This window comes from Bombina bombina, chromosome 1 (genome assembly GCF_027579735.1).
Source record: "Bombina bombina isolate aBomBom1 chromosome 1, aBomBom1.pri, whole genome shotgun sequence".
Lineage (NCBI taxonomy): Eukaryota > Metazoa > Chordata > Amphibia > Anura > Bombinatoridae > Bombina > Bombina bombina.
Window position 1 is genome coordinate 1355974640 of NC_069499.1, and position 15578 is coordinate 1355990217.

The window sequence follows — 15578 nt, forward strand, 5'->3', positions numbered from 1 at the left end:
ACAATGCATAAATCACATAGGAATGTAGGTGTGACACTGTGAGGCGGGTATATCACTAGAAAAAGTATGCTGAGAGTGTATGACTGGTCATTAGCAGATGAGTTTCTTGCTTTAGCAGTAGTCTGTAATAAAAATATTGGGCTTGTTGATTAGAGCAGTGTTTTTCAACCAGTGTGTCGTGGCACACTAGTGTGCCGTGAGAGATCCTCAGGTGTGCCGCGGCAGACTGACAGCAGTGCGGGGGTGCTTGTGAATGAATGTCAATATGTCATGTATAGTTTGTAGGAGGCATGGTATGACAGCACAGTACAGTGTGTGTGTATGTATATATATATATATATATATATATATATATATATATATATACTGTATATATATCCTGTATTAGGCTACAATGTGTGATTTTGTAAAATCTTGGGATGGTGGTGTGCCACAGGATTTTTTAATGTAAAAAAGTGTGCCACAGCAAAAAAAGGTTGCAAATCACTGGATTAGAGGTTGCTGGATTTTCTTTGTTAATATAGACAAATGAAACAGCAAAGAATTTCAGATGATGAACTGCAAAAGCCTATTAAGGAGATCAGGGTACACATATCACAGTATCCTTTGTCCACACTGTCACTGACATGCTAGACTATTAAAGTGTAGAGTGTTAACTGTATAGGCAACTTTTTAGGTTTATTTTTGTATATACAATACTGGGTTTGCTAAATGAAACCACAACCCATTTTAATAGGTTGAATTTGCAAAGAGAGCATAAGTAGAGTGTGAGAGAGACTGTTTGAGAGAGAGTGTGTATGTGTGAGAGAGAAGAGTGTGTAAGAGAGAGAGAGTGTGTAAGAGAGAGAGTGTGTGTGAGAGAGTGTGAGAGAGAGAGCATGTGAGAGAGAGAGCGTGTGAGAGAGAGAGTGTGTGAGAGAGAGTGTGTGTGAGAGAGAGAGTGTGTGTGAGAGAGTGTGTGTGTGTGAGAGAGAGAGAGTGTGTGAGAGAGAGTGTGTGAGAGAGAGTGTATGTGTGAGAGAGAAGAGTGTGTAAGAGAGAGAGTGTGTAAGAGAGAGAGTGTGTGTGAGAGAGTGTGAGAGAAAGCATGTGAGAGAGAGAGCATGTGAGAGAGAGAGCATGTGAGAGAGAGAGTGTGTGAGAGAGAGTGTGTGTGAGAGAGAGTGTGAGAGAGAGTGTGTGTGAGAGAGAGTGTGTGAGAGAGAGAGTGTGTGTGTGAGAGAGAGAGTGTGTGTGTGTGAGAGAGAGTGTGTGAGAGAGAGTGTGTGTGAGAGAGAGTGTGTGAGAGAGAGAGTGTGTGTGTGAGAGAGAGAGTGTGTGTGTGAGAGAGAGAGTGTGTGTGTGTGAGAGAGAGTGTGTGAGAGAGAGTGTGTGTGAGAGAGAGTGTGTGAGAGAGAGAGTGTGTGTGAGAGAGTGTGTGTGTGAGAGTGTGTGTATGTGTGTGAGAGAGAGTGTGTGTGTGAGAGAGAGAGTGTGAGAGTGATTTAGGCAGTCTTAGCAATGATACCTTTGTTGTCCCAGGGGTCAGTTGTCTCCATATTTTGACTCCAGTAAAGTGTTCCTGTGCCAGGAAACTCTTTAGCCCTTATTCAATATCAAATGGACCTGCAGATTCAAATCAAAACTTGCCTCAAAATCAGGAGGGCGATATTTAAAAATCAATTGGTCCGGCTGATATACACAGCTCTTTGGGTGATGCGTGAAATGTTACAGGAACATATATACAGGCAGCTATTTTGGCTTGGAATGCTATTCAAGAATACAAACATGCTTGTATTCCCGCTTTAAATCTTCACCACTTGCTGGCGACTCTGGCGAGCACCATTGTAAGCAATGGAGGGAACAAAGCTAGAAGCAATGCAAAAAAAGTACTTGTATATGCATAATACATCATTTTAGTTTTGGAACAATTAAAGATTTCATCTTTTTTATGTCTCTAGACACAAAAAGGGCCCTTAAAGGGACAGTCTACTCCAAAACTTTTATTGATGAAAAAGATAGATAATCTCTTTATTACCCATTCCCCAGATTTGCATAAACAACATGGTTATATTAATTTACTTTTTACCTCTGTGGTTACCTTGTATCTATGTTTCTGCAGATTGCCCCCTTATTTTAGTTCTTTTGACAGACTTGCATTTTAGCCAATCAGTGCTGACTCATAAATAACTCCACGGGAGTGAGCACAGTGTTATCTATATGTCACACACAAATAAGCACTGTCTAGCTGTGAAAAACTGTCAAAATGCCCTAAGATAAGAGGTAGCTTTCAGGGGCTTAAAAATTAGCATATGAGCCTACCTATGTTTAGCTTTCAACAAAGAATACCAAGAGAACAAAGCAAATGTGTTTTAAAAAGTAAATTGGAAAGCTGTTAAAAAGTGCATGCCCTATCTGAATCATAAAAGTTTAATTTTGTCTAGACTGTCCCATTAAGTTAAAGTTACAGAAAACAAATGCTGAAAATTAGAAAAAAAAAACCTGTGAATAACCCCCCCCAAAAAAAAAAATTAAAAAAAAATGTCTCTACTTGTTTTTTCAAGCACTACTTAAAAATGGTGCTTACAAACTTGCTGCCATTCATGCAAATATTGGCAGTATATTTGCCCTGCATTTCTTTTTTAATACACATCAAAATATGACACGGATTAAAGAAAACCTGCTTGAAAATATGAGCCGCATCTATTTGAATAGAGGCCCTTACCCTTCCAACATGTGATCAGAAGCTAAATCATTTTATATTTGTTAACGTTACCAAACCACAAATGCTTTATTGCTGCCAGTTTTCAAACTGTGGATCCACAAACAAGAAGCAGAGGGAGTTTGACCCTTTTTATGTAAAGTTGGGGATAGATTATTATTATTATCAGGTATTTGTAGAGCGCCAACAGATTCCGCAGCGCTGATGATCACTTTTCTGATGAGCTTCATTAGTAGAGGTTCTCCCAGCTCTTAACTAACTGTCCAGTTGTTTTTTCAGCCAATGGGGCCTATCTATCAAGCTCTGAATGGAGCTTGATGCCCCGTGTTTCTGGCGAGCCTGCTGAATACGGAGAGTGTATTGCTCTCCATATTCAGCGAGGTCTGGCGAACCTGATCCGCACTGTTGGATCAGGTCCGGCAGACATTCTTAAATAGGGGCCATAGGTCTCTATTTAACAAGGTCTGGTGGACCTGAGCCCACAGTGCGGATCAGGTCCGCCAGACCTCGCTGAATACTGAGAGCAATACGCTCTCCGTATTCAGCATTGCACCAGCAGCTCACAAGAGCTGCTGGTGCAACGCCGCCCCCTGCAGACTCGTGGCCAATGAGCCGCCAGCAGGGGGGTGTCAATCTACCCGATCGTACTCGATCGGGTTGATTTCCGGCAATGTCTGTCCGCCTGCTCAGAGCAGGCGGACAGGTTATGGAGCAGCGGTCTTTGTGACTGCTGCTTCATAACTGCTGTTTCTTGCGAGTCTGAAGACTTGCCAGAAACACAGGCTTGATAGATAGGCCCCAGAGTCTGTTCTTGACGTTTCCTTGAGCGTACTGAATAAGCTACAGTTGCATTATGGTTATCACTCAGCGTCAGTCCTGATGGTGATGCGTACAATGGTACCGCATGTAGTGTCTCAAAAGATTGGAGAATCCAGTCATCTTTAAGTCTTTTTTACATTATCCAAAAAGAAAAACAAAAAATTAACCTACAGGAATTGTTGGTATCAGCATAGTGGCCCATTGGCCATTTTTACCCACCCCCAGAGAACAGGAAAGGACAAATGAGAGAAGAGCGCACCCACGCTGGGAGAGAGTGTGTATAGCCTGAGACAGAGGTGGCAGGTGGTGACAGTAACAGGCCAGTGACAGATTGAGACACAGCTGTGACATCCACTGTGAACCTTCTGCAGATGCTAGCTATGGTGTAGGGTTTGTTATTCTCTGGCCCTATTGTGTGAAAGTGTTGGGGGGGGGAGGTTGATAACACCTTAGTCCCCTTACCCTTTGTCCTGAATGATATGATTACTGAAGCGTGCCTTGTCCCTGGCACCAGACAATAGATAACATATAGAACAGCTGTCGCTATGTGTTGCTGTGACAGTTATATGCTTTGCATATTCATTATGTGGGGGTGTAATTCTGGCACACTTATATTTACACTGCCTCACTGTGCACTGTAAAACTCCCTTTTAGAAGAATATACAAAAACATTGCATCAGAACTATCCCCAGATCAGATTTGCCATCCTAAAAAAAAAAAAAAGTCAAACATCTGGCCACTGTTTCACTCACATTGAAAGCCTCCTGTTTACATAGGGATCATACTGGCCTCTCTGTCACATATTCTGACCCCGGTTGGTTTCCCTGTTCAACCCTGAGGAATATAATTAAAATAGCCTCACAGAAGAACATCACTGACTCACACGTAGGCTTCGCCTTGTACAACATACACACACCTGGGCCTTAGCTCTTACACACTAATCACATGGTTTTCTGTCACACACTCTGACCCCTGGCCTCTGTCACACAATACTGACTTCTTATCTGACCTCCAAGAAGAGGCTATGCCTCCTTCACCCAGCCTCTCATCCATCTCTGACTCCTGTACCATTCTGTCTGCAGTTACCTGAGGAGATAGATTGCTATCAGGCAGTTGATAGATCCCTTCTGGATGCATGGGGCAGCTGGGTCAGGTTAGACTAACTGACCCTGACTTTATTAAATAATCAAATGATTATCAGAAAACATTAATAAATATCTAGAATTTAAGTGAATTGTCAATTAAATTGCTCCTATTAAACGGACATCATGCACTAAATAAATGCAAGATATAATGGTGTATTCAAAGCAAAGACTAGCCTGAAAATATTATGTCGATGTATTTTAAAAAATATATTAACTATTGAAAAAAAAGTGTAAATGTAAAGTTGCTAAAAAGAAATAAGCCCTGCCATGTTGAAATCTAGGCTTCTCTTCTCTAACTTCTTCTGCTGAGGATATTTAGTGACAGATATAAAATAATTGTTACATTTTTAAACTGTTTTATTGTATATTATTGCATTGCATTTTTTTAAAAACAAAACATTTAATTGTCACAATGTATATTGCAGGGAGAAACATCTGATTAAGATATGAATTCCACAATAATACAAATCTTTACATGAGTCATTAATAAATAAGAGATACGTACAATTATCCTTTAATTAGACACTTTCTAACAACAAATATGTTTACAGCAAAATGAGGAATCTAATACTTTAAGTTATATAATTTTATGATACATTTGTAGATTTGAAAAATTGTGCCCAATAAGCAGAGGAAAAATGTTGCGCAATTACTATAGCTTACAGCCAATGCTACGGCCAGTCTTGGATCTTCATTTATCTTGCGCTGACTTCTGCCTGATATGGGTGCTTTGATTTCCAGGAATGTCCTAGGAGATTGTGAAAGACAGCGCCTCATAGTGCAAGCAGGTTCCAGACAAAAAGAGTCACAATGAGACAATAACAGATGGTAGTATACTCGCAAGAGTATTGGCACCCTTATTGAAAGAGGTGCGAATAAGCAGACTGACATTTAGTTCAGCAGTCAGTACGCTGTAGCCGGATGGTATCCAGATTCCCAGGCGGGCGGCTGTGGGCTCTCCTCCGTGGATAGAGTCAGGATCCTCTGGAGCCGTGCTGTATGGGAAAGCAGCGAGCGGCTAATCTCTGCGTGTAACAAACACTAAAGACTGGTGTGTTTGAAAGGGCAGTCCTCAATGAGATCGAAAAAGTAAAACTGTCTACAAATGACAGGATAGACTTGGCAGGTAAAATAAAAAGCCGGGGCAAATGATGCTAAAGTGTAATAGAATAAAAACAATTTATTACATGTCCTAGGAGAGCCACCGTTGTCTCTAAATCTAGCAGACTACACAGTAAGTTTCCGATCATGGATGTTTATAATTGTATAGACATTAAAAGGGACATAAACCATGATTCAGATAGAACATACAATTTTAAACAACTTTCCAATTTACTTCTATTATCAAATGTTCTGTTTTCATGTTATCCTTTGTTGAAAAGCAGGCAGGTAAGCTCAGCAGTGTGCACGTGTCTGCAGTACTCTATGGCAGCAGTTTTGCAACCATGTTATACATTAGCAAGAGCAGTAGGTGGCAGCACTATGTCCTGTCATGTAGAGCTCCAGACATGTGCAAGCTACCTAACTAGATATCTCTTCAACAAAGAATTACAAGAGAACAAAGCAGTTTTAATGATAGAAGTAAATTGGAAACTTTTTAAAAATTGTATTCGCTTTCTGAAATATGAAAGAAAAATTTTGGGTTTCATGTCCCTTTAAAGTACTTTCATTTTAATATGTGTTTGATATTTATTAAATATTTTTTTCTTTGAATTCAATGTGCTCTTTTGTTGTTGTAAACAATGGTTGTGTGGAATATAGCAACGTTAACCCCCTACACGCCGTTAGGACGGCAAGGAACATTCTAGCATATACGGCGTGCTGCAGCCTCCCCCTTTCATGCAAGCCAGAATTGGACTGAGGGGCGTGCCTAGCAACGTAGGCAGTGCTCCATGATCCAATACTTGGCTTGAAATCACGCAATCGCATTGACGATTACGTGATTTCATTTTTACAGCAAATGTTTACAACGGGTTAACACTTTGATGCCGGCATGAAGGGGTTAACATAGTTACTATTTCAGCTCCTTTATAACAGCTACTTGGCCTTTAAGAGAGGTGAAATAAGATGAAAACAGGCTTATCTGGCAATGCCCATATTTATTTATAAACTCAGGAAAACACAATTTTCACAGTCAAACTATAGATAAGGGGTACAAAATAATTAAAGGGACATGAAACCCAATATTTTTCTTTTATGATTCAGATAGAGAATACATTTTTATTTTTCCATTTCCCTTCTGTTATCAACTTTGCTTCATTCTCTTGTTGTCCTTTATTGAAAGAGCAGTAATGCACTACTGGGAACTAGCTAAACACAGCAGTAAGCCAATGACAAGAGGAATACATGTGCAGCCACCAATCAGCAGTTACCGGCTCCCAGCTCCTGAGCCTATCTAGGTATTCTATTCAGTAGAGCAGTGATTTTTAACCTTTTTTTTGCCGTGGCACACTTTTTTACATTAAAAAATCCTGTGGCACACCACCATCCCAAAATTTTAAAAAAATCACACATTGTAGCTTAATACAGCATATATATATACACATACACACAAACACACACATACTGTATGTATTGTGCTGTTATGCCATGCCTCCTACAAACTACCCCTGCACTGGGAGTAAAAAACAAGCAAAGTTTAAAAAATATGTCACACTGTTGTCAGTCTGGCGTGGCACACCTGAGAATCTCTCACGGCACACTAGTGTGCCACGGCACACTGGTTGAAAAACACTGCAGTAGAGGATACAAAGAGAACTAAGCAAATTAGACAATAGAGGTAATTTTTTTTTTTTAATTGTATGCTCTTTCTGAATCAAGAAAGAAAAAAATTGGGTTTCATGTCCCTTTAATGAAAGCCTAAGTTATAACAGTTTCAGTGACAGCTTTTAATGTATATGAGCCATACATATGCTTGTCCACCCTTATTAAAACATTGTGCCTGCTTAGAGAGCCACTGGTGTCATGTACTTGTCAGCCATGACTGAATCACATCCTACACAATATCTGCTTATTGAGTGGCCTTGTGTTTGGATACAGGCATATGGGGCATGCTGGGCATTTACATTTTGACATTTATGTCCCTTTAATGGTAAAGAAGAAGTGATCTAACAGGGGGAATGTGCAATAAAGGAATTGCTTAGAAGGTATCAGCACACTGACACCTGAGTTTATTTATAGAATTGTATGCTGGCAGTTTAGTAATGTTTAGTACATTTGGTAGATGAATACCAGAATAGGATATCACTGGAACTAATTTGTCATGCCTGAGAAGATGTTACATCAACCAAGTATAGTGACCTCTAGATATCAACAAGAGGTAGGAAAACCAGTAATCCCTCACCCATGACCCAACACACTTGACAAACAGAAACTCGGTTATATCATGAACTGGCATCCTGGGTATATGTATGTTCAATGGCAAAAAAAGCATATAGTGTTGCTAGAGTTTAAGTAAAAGGACAGTAAACTTTCACATACAGTAAATATGTATCTAATAAAAAAACAAGTTTCCACTTGACTTGGTTTCCCTGATATCCTTAGGTGAAGGCTCAGGAGCGTGCTCATGTCTTGAGCACTATATGGCAACAGCATTTTCAATAATGTATAACATAACACTGCTACAATATAGTTATTTACACATGAACTATCCTGAGCCTACCTAGGTATGCTCTTTAATGATGTATACTAAGTAAAGGAGCCATTGAGAAAGTCACGTCATGTATGACGAAACGCGTTTGGCTTAAAACTACTACTTACATGCTTTTAACGTTTGGAATAAAGGACTGATTTGTTTTCAATGGAAAGTCCGTCTCTTTGAGTGCGAAGATGTTGATTGTGGTTTCCATGTGTTGATCTGGAGGCGGTGATGAGGCTTCCTTTTGTTCCTGGGCACCTTTGAAGCGGATCCCTTGTTCCCGGAGGGATACTTTCTGGAGTGCACAGAGAGTACAGTGTGAAGAATGCGGTATGACGAGTGGGGGCAGTGATTGAGTACTGAGCGCTTGCTAGTGGATATTTGCTGGATATCCTTAGCTGAACGCTCAAGAGCTTCCTTGTGTTTTGAGCACTATATGGCAACAGCATTTTCAATAATGTATAACACTGCTACAATATAGTTATTTACAAATGAACTATCCTGAGCCTACCTAGGTATGCTCTTTAATGCTCTTTAATGATGTATTCTAAGAAAATGAATCATTTTATAATAGAAGTATTTTTATGAAATATATTCATGAAAGTTTAATTTTGACTTTCATGTTCCTTTCCGTGTATCTCAAAGTTTATCTCTTAGATAGCAATGGAACTGTATATCATATCAATTATAGTAGATCATCAGGGCAGGGGCTAGGATTTTTGCTCCTAAAAGTGCCCATCAGCCCTAGTAATACCCATTAGGTTGTGGGTGGAGGCGAGTCTGTGCAGTGAGATATTTCAGCTGGATGCTTCCAGCACTCTCTACCCCCTATGTTTCAGGGAACTCCCCTCCCATTCTAGCCATTATATTACCAACTATAAAGCCCAATTAGGCAGCACAAAATAACACATAAAAAATGTCACATAGTTGCTAACATTTGAAAAAAAAAATCCAAAAAATCCAGGGACACTTTGTAGTAGAGTCACGCCCATGCAGGATTTTCATAGCTCCACCCACTCCAAATCCACCCCACAGCAAGCACATCAAATACTAATATTTAGCCATACTGATTACTTAAACGTAATGGAAAATAAAATGAAACCATGATTCAGACAAAGCATGTATCATTTAAATTCCCTTCTATTATAAAACGTACTTGTTCTCTTGGATACCTTTGTTGAATAGAAGATGTACATATATTTAGCAGCAGCAATGCACTACTGGGAGCTAGCTGTTGTATGATAACTACACATTACTGGCTCAATAGTTGTTTTCAGCACATTGCTGCTCTATAACTAACTTTTATTATGTAAATACACAAAGTTTGATTTAGCACACCTTACAAAAAGTTTAAATACACTTTTGGGATTTCTGTTAATAAGACCAAATAGTTACACATAATGCAAAGAACAAAACATTTTTAAATGCTGCAAAAATGACTTGCAAAAAATCACTTATCCTTATATTAACCCTTTAAGCCTATTAGACGTAGCTAGTACGTTACAGGATATTTTGCTCAGCGTACCCTGTTGACGTAGTAGCTATGTCCAACCTTCTGCCTCATGCTGCAGTCCCAGTTGTCAGCTTTGACAGCTAAGATCACAGCCTTTATATGGTAAGGAGCGATGATCGTACTCCCTTTACCATATGAAGGTAGATCGATGATGCAAACAGTGAGTGAGGCGGGCGGGTGGTACATTGCAGGAGGGGAGGGAAGGGAGGAAGGGGGAATTCCCTACCTATAGAAAAATAAATGTTTAGTGCGGAAGGAGGAGGGGTGGGATCCATACATTATGGTAAAAGGAGAAGGAGGGTCCTACATAGACTCAGTTGGGGGAGAAGCAGGAGGGGGGATTGCTACACTAAATTTTTTATATATTTATAAATAATAAAAACAAAGTAAAAATCCTACAAACTGGGTACTGTCAGACACCAGCTTTCGAGGTGTCCCAGTGTTGACTGGTCTTAGCACTAAAATACTTTTTCTTTATGAGCTGAATCATTCCTGCTTCTCTCTATATAATACAATGAGACACCCTGGCGTTATATACAACTCCAGTACACTCTCAAGAGTACACCTGAGCTTGGGTGAGGTGCTTTAACCAATGGAAGTTGGTCAGTCAATACACAAAGTTTGGTTTAGCACACCTTACAAAAATAGAGTTTAAATTAATCTTTGTAAGTGCTGCCAATGAGATCAAATAGTTACACAAAACAGGGGGTATTGGCACCCATCCACTTGCAGCATTTAAAAAGGTTTTGTTTATTTTCAAGTGGATGTACGCCAATACTCCCTGTTTTGTGTAACTTTAATGATGTGTTTAATCCTTTTGCAGGGGTTAAACACATGGTTATATACAATAAATTGTGCGCTAATAAAATGCTCTAACATATTAGAATTTTTTATTTTTTGCAATGATATAGCCCTTTAATACACTTTAAATCATCAAGCTCCTCATTACTTCCCTTACTCTATAGCACATAATTGGCATAGAAAGAATCCCTTTACAGCAAGTAGCAAAATAAGCAGACCTGAAGACCTGAATGACACCTGAATGTTGTAAGTGACTCCAAAAAAGAAAAGGCCCCATTAAGCCAAATATGCTGCGCTAATTTCACAGGCAGACATGAGACAAATTAGTTTTGTCTCATAACTTGCCCCTTTGGGTTCCTCAATTTTCTGTTTTTCATTAGTACAGGTTGTGAATAACATTCCATGGGTGAAATAAGTTAACATTGCTCAGCAGCTACTGATACACTTGTTTTATGATCTGTGGTGGAAGTGTAGCACATAGAGAAGTAATGAGCAGAAACATTTTGTCACAGAAAGGGTAGTTGAAATATATAATAAACTGTGGTAAAGGCAAACACTGTTGCTTATACTTAATAGAAAATATGGACAACGGTGATTGACCAATGGTTTTTATCTGTCGTCAACATCTATGTATGTCTCTATGTATGTTGGTCTCCGACTCCTAACTCTCAAATCTGTAAACAGAGACATGAATGCCTAGTGTATCTTCCTATGGGATTTGGGTAAACAAAAATTGTTGTTTGGAGCATTATTTAGATAGTTTATGCTAAATCACAAATCAGGTAAAGCAGAAATCTTATTGGTTCATGGGTCAATTTTTTTATTATTATTTTGCACACATCAAATAGACATAAATCATGATCAGTTGCCATTCTTAACTCAAAGGATGGCTTATTTTCTATAGCAATGTTCTTTTTTTTATAAATACTTGGGTAGGATATTTGATAGAAAATACAAAACCAAATATTCTATTCTTGATTTATTAAAATTGGACCTTAGTTTATAAAAAACAATTGCATAGATTACGAGTTTTGCGCTAAACAGGGTGCGAAAATTGCGTTATTTCACTCTCCATAGCGCTGCCATTACGAGTTACTGAAAAGCCTCCTTGTGCTGTGCGTTATGGTACATTAAGTTCCATACCGCAGAAAAACCAAGGGCTGAGTTTTACCCCTAAACCGCCGGCCCACCCACATCGCAAAACACTAAATTAAACTGTTGACCCCTAAACCTAACAACCTCCTAACTTTAAATAAAAATTACAATATAACTATCTTAAAATAAATAAAAAACTTACCTGTGAAATAAAAAAAACTAAGTTTAAACTATAAATTAAATTAACCTAACATTACTATTCTAATAATATAAAAAAAACTTAGAATTAAAATCTTTTAATTACAAATTTAAAAAACCTAACACTATGAAAAATGTTGAAAAAAATCTAAATATTACAAAAAAAATAAACACTAAATTATGAAAAAATAAAAAACACTAAGATTACAAAAATAATAAACGAAATTATCAAAAATAAAAATAATTACACCTAATCTAATAGCCCTATAAAAATAAAAAGCACCCCCAAAATAAAAACACCCCCTAGCCTACAACAAAACTACCAACAGCCCTTAAAAGGGCCTTTTGTAGGACATTGCCCTAAATTAAACAGCTCATTTACCTGTAAAAAAAAATACAAAGTCCCCCCAACAGTAAACCCCACCACCCAACCAACCCCCCAAAATAAAAAACCTAACTCTAAAAAAAAAAACTAAGCTACCCATTGCCCCTAAAGTGTCATTTCTATGGGCATTGCCCTTAAAAGCGCATTCAGCTCTTTTTCACTGCCCTTAAAAGGGCATTCAACTTTTTTTTAATAATTTGCCCAAACCCCTAATATGGAAAAAACCCATCCCAAAAAAAAAAAAAATACCTAACACTAACCCCAGAATATCTTTTCACGGTTCCTGAAGTCTGGACATCCATCTCCATCCAGGCGGCGAGAAGTCTTCATCCAGGCGGCGAAAAATCTTCATCCAGATGGCGACATCTTCATCCATTGCGGGGGCGTCTTCTATCTTCATCCCAGTGGCACAGAGCCATCCTAGACCAGCGATGACATCCTGCGCAGAGCGTCCTCTTCATACGGTCACCACCGTACACTGAAGTTGAATGCAAGGTACCCGTTTCAAAATGGCGTACTTTGAATTCCTATTGGCTGATTTGTTCAAATCAGCCCATAAGATTTCAGTAGTTCTCTTCCTATTGGCTGTTTTGAACAGTCAATAGGATTTCAGAAGCTCTCATCCTATTAGCTAATTTGAATTTGAAGAATCAAATCAGCCAATAGGAATGAATGGAGATGGATGTCCGGACTTCAGGAACCGTGAGTAGATATTCTGGGGTTAGTGTTAGGTATTTTTTTTATTTTATTATTTTTATTTTTTCAGATTAGGGCTTTGGGCAAATTGTTAAAGAGCTCCCTGTTTTGTGTAACTTTAATGATGTGTTTAATCCTTTTGCAGGGGTTAAACACATGGTTATATACAATAAATTGTGCGCTAATAAAATGCTCTAACATATTAGAATTTTTTATTTTTTGCAATGATATAGCCCTTTAATACACTTTAAATCATCAAGCTCCTCATTACTTCCCTTACTCTATAGCACATAATTGGCATAGAAAGAATCCCTTTACAGCAAGTAGCAAAATAAGCAGACCTGAAGACCTGAATGACACCTGAATGTTGTAAGTGACTCCAAAAAAGAAAAGGCCCCATTAAGCCAAATATGCTGCGCTAATTTCACAGGCAGACATGAGACAAATTAGTTTTGTCTCATAACTTGCCCCTTTGGGTTCCTCAATTTTCTGTTTTTCATTAGTACAGGTTGTGAATAACATTCCATGGGTGAAATAAGTTAACATTGCTCAGCAGCTACTGATACACTTGTTTTATGATCTGTAGTGGAAGTGTAGCACATAGAGAAGTAATGAGCAGAAACATTTTGTCACAGAAAGGGTAGTTGAAATATATAATAAACTGTGGTAAAGGCAAACACTGTTGCTTATACTTAATAGAAAATATGGACAACGGTGATTGACCAATGGTTTTTATCTGTCGTCAACATCTATGTATGTCTCTATGTATGTTGGTCTCCGACTCCTAACTCTCAAATCTGTAAACAGAGACATGAATGCCTAGTGTATCTTCCTATGGGATTTGGGTAAACAAAAATTGTTGTTTGGAGCATTATTTAGATAGTTTATGCTAAATCACAAATCAGGTAAAGCAGAAATCTTATTGGTTCATGGGTCAATTTTTTTATTATTATTTTGCACACATCAAATAGACATAAATCATGATCAGTTGCCATTCTTAACTCAAAGGATGGCTTATTTTCTATAGCAATGTTCTTTTTTTTATAAATACTTGGGTAGGATATTTGATAGAAAATACAAAACCAAATATTCTATTCTTGATTTATTAAAATTGGACCTTAGTTTATAAAAAACAATTGCATAGATTACGAGTTTTGCGCTAAACAGGGTGCGAAAATTGCGTTATTTCACTCTCCATAGCGCTGCCATTACGAGTTACTGAAAAGCCTCCTTGTGCTGTGCGTTATGGTACATTAAGTTCCATACCGCAGAAAAACCAAGGGCTGAGTTTTACCCCTAAACCGCCGGCCCACCCACATCGCAAAACACTAAATTAAACTGTTGACCCCTAAACCTAACAACCTCCTAACTTTAAATAAAAATTACAATATAACTATCTTAAAATAAATAAAAAACTTACCTGTGAAATAAAAAAAACTAAGTTTAAACTATAAATTAAATTAACCTAACATTACTATTCTAATAATATAAAAAAAACTTAGAATTAAAATCTTTTAATTACAAATTTAAAAAACCTAACACTATGAAAAATGTTGAAAAAAATCTAAATATTACAAAAAAAATAAACACTAAATTATGAAAAAATAAAAAACACTAAGATTACAAAAATAATAAACGAAATTATCAAAAATAAAAATAATTACACCTAATCTAATAGCCCTATAAAAATAAAAAGCACCCCCAAAATAAAAACACCCCCTAGCCTACAACAAAACTACCAACAGCCCTTAAAAGGGCCTTTTGTAGGACATTGCCCTAAATTAAACAGCTCATTTACCTGTAAAAAAAAATACAAAGTCCCCCCAACAGTAAACCCCACCACCCAACCAACCCCCCAAAATAAAAAACCTAACTCTAAAAAAAAAAACTAAGCTACCCATTGCCCCTAAAGTGTCATTTCTATGGGCATTGCCCTTAAAAGCGCATTCAGCTCTTTTTCACTGCCCTTAAAAGGGCATTCAACTTTTTTTTAATAATTTGCCCAAACCCCTAATATGGAAAAAACCCATCCCAAAAAAAAAAAAATACCTAACACTAACCCCAGAATATCTTTTCACGGTTCCTGAAGTCTGGACATCCATCTCCATCCAGGCGGCGAGAAGTCTTCATCCAGGCGGCGAAAAATCTTCATCCAGATGGCGACATCTTCATCCATTGCGGGGGCGTCTTCTATCTTCATCCCAGTGGCACAGAGCCATCCTAGACCAGCGATGACATCCTGCGCAGAGCGTCCTCTTCATACGGTCACCACCGTACACTGAAGTTGAATGCAAGGTACCCGTTTCAAAATGGCGTACTTTGAATTCCTATTGGCTGATTTGTTCAAATCAGCCCATAAGATTTCAGTAGTTCTCTTCCTATTGGCTGTTTTGAACAGTCAATAGGATTTCAGAAGCTCTCATCCTATTAGCTAATTTGAATTTGAAGAATCAAATCAGCCAATAGGAATGAATGGAGATGGATGTCCGGACTTCAGGAACCGTGAGTAGATATTCTGGGGTTAGTGTTAGGTATTTTTTTTATTTTATTATTTTTATTTTTTCAGATTAGGGCTTTGGGCAAATTGT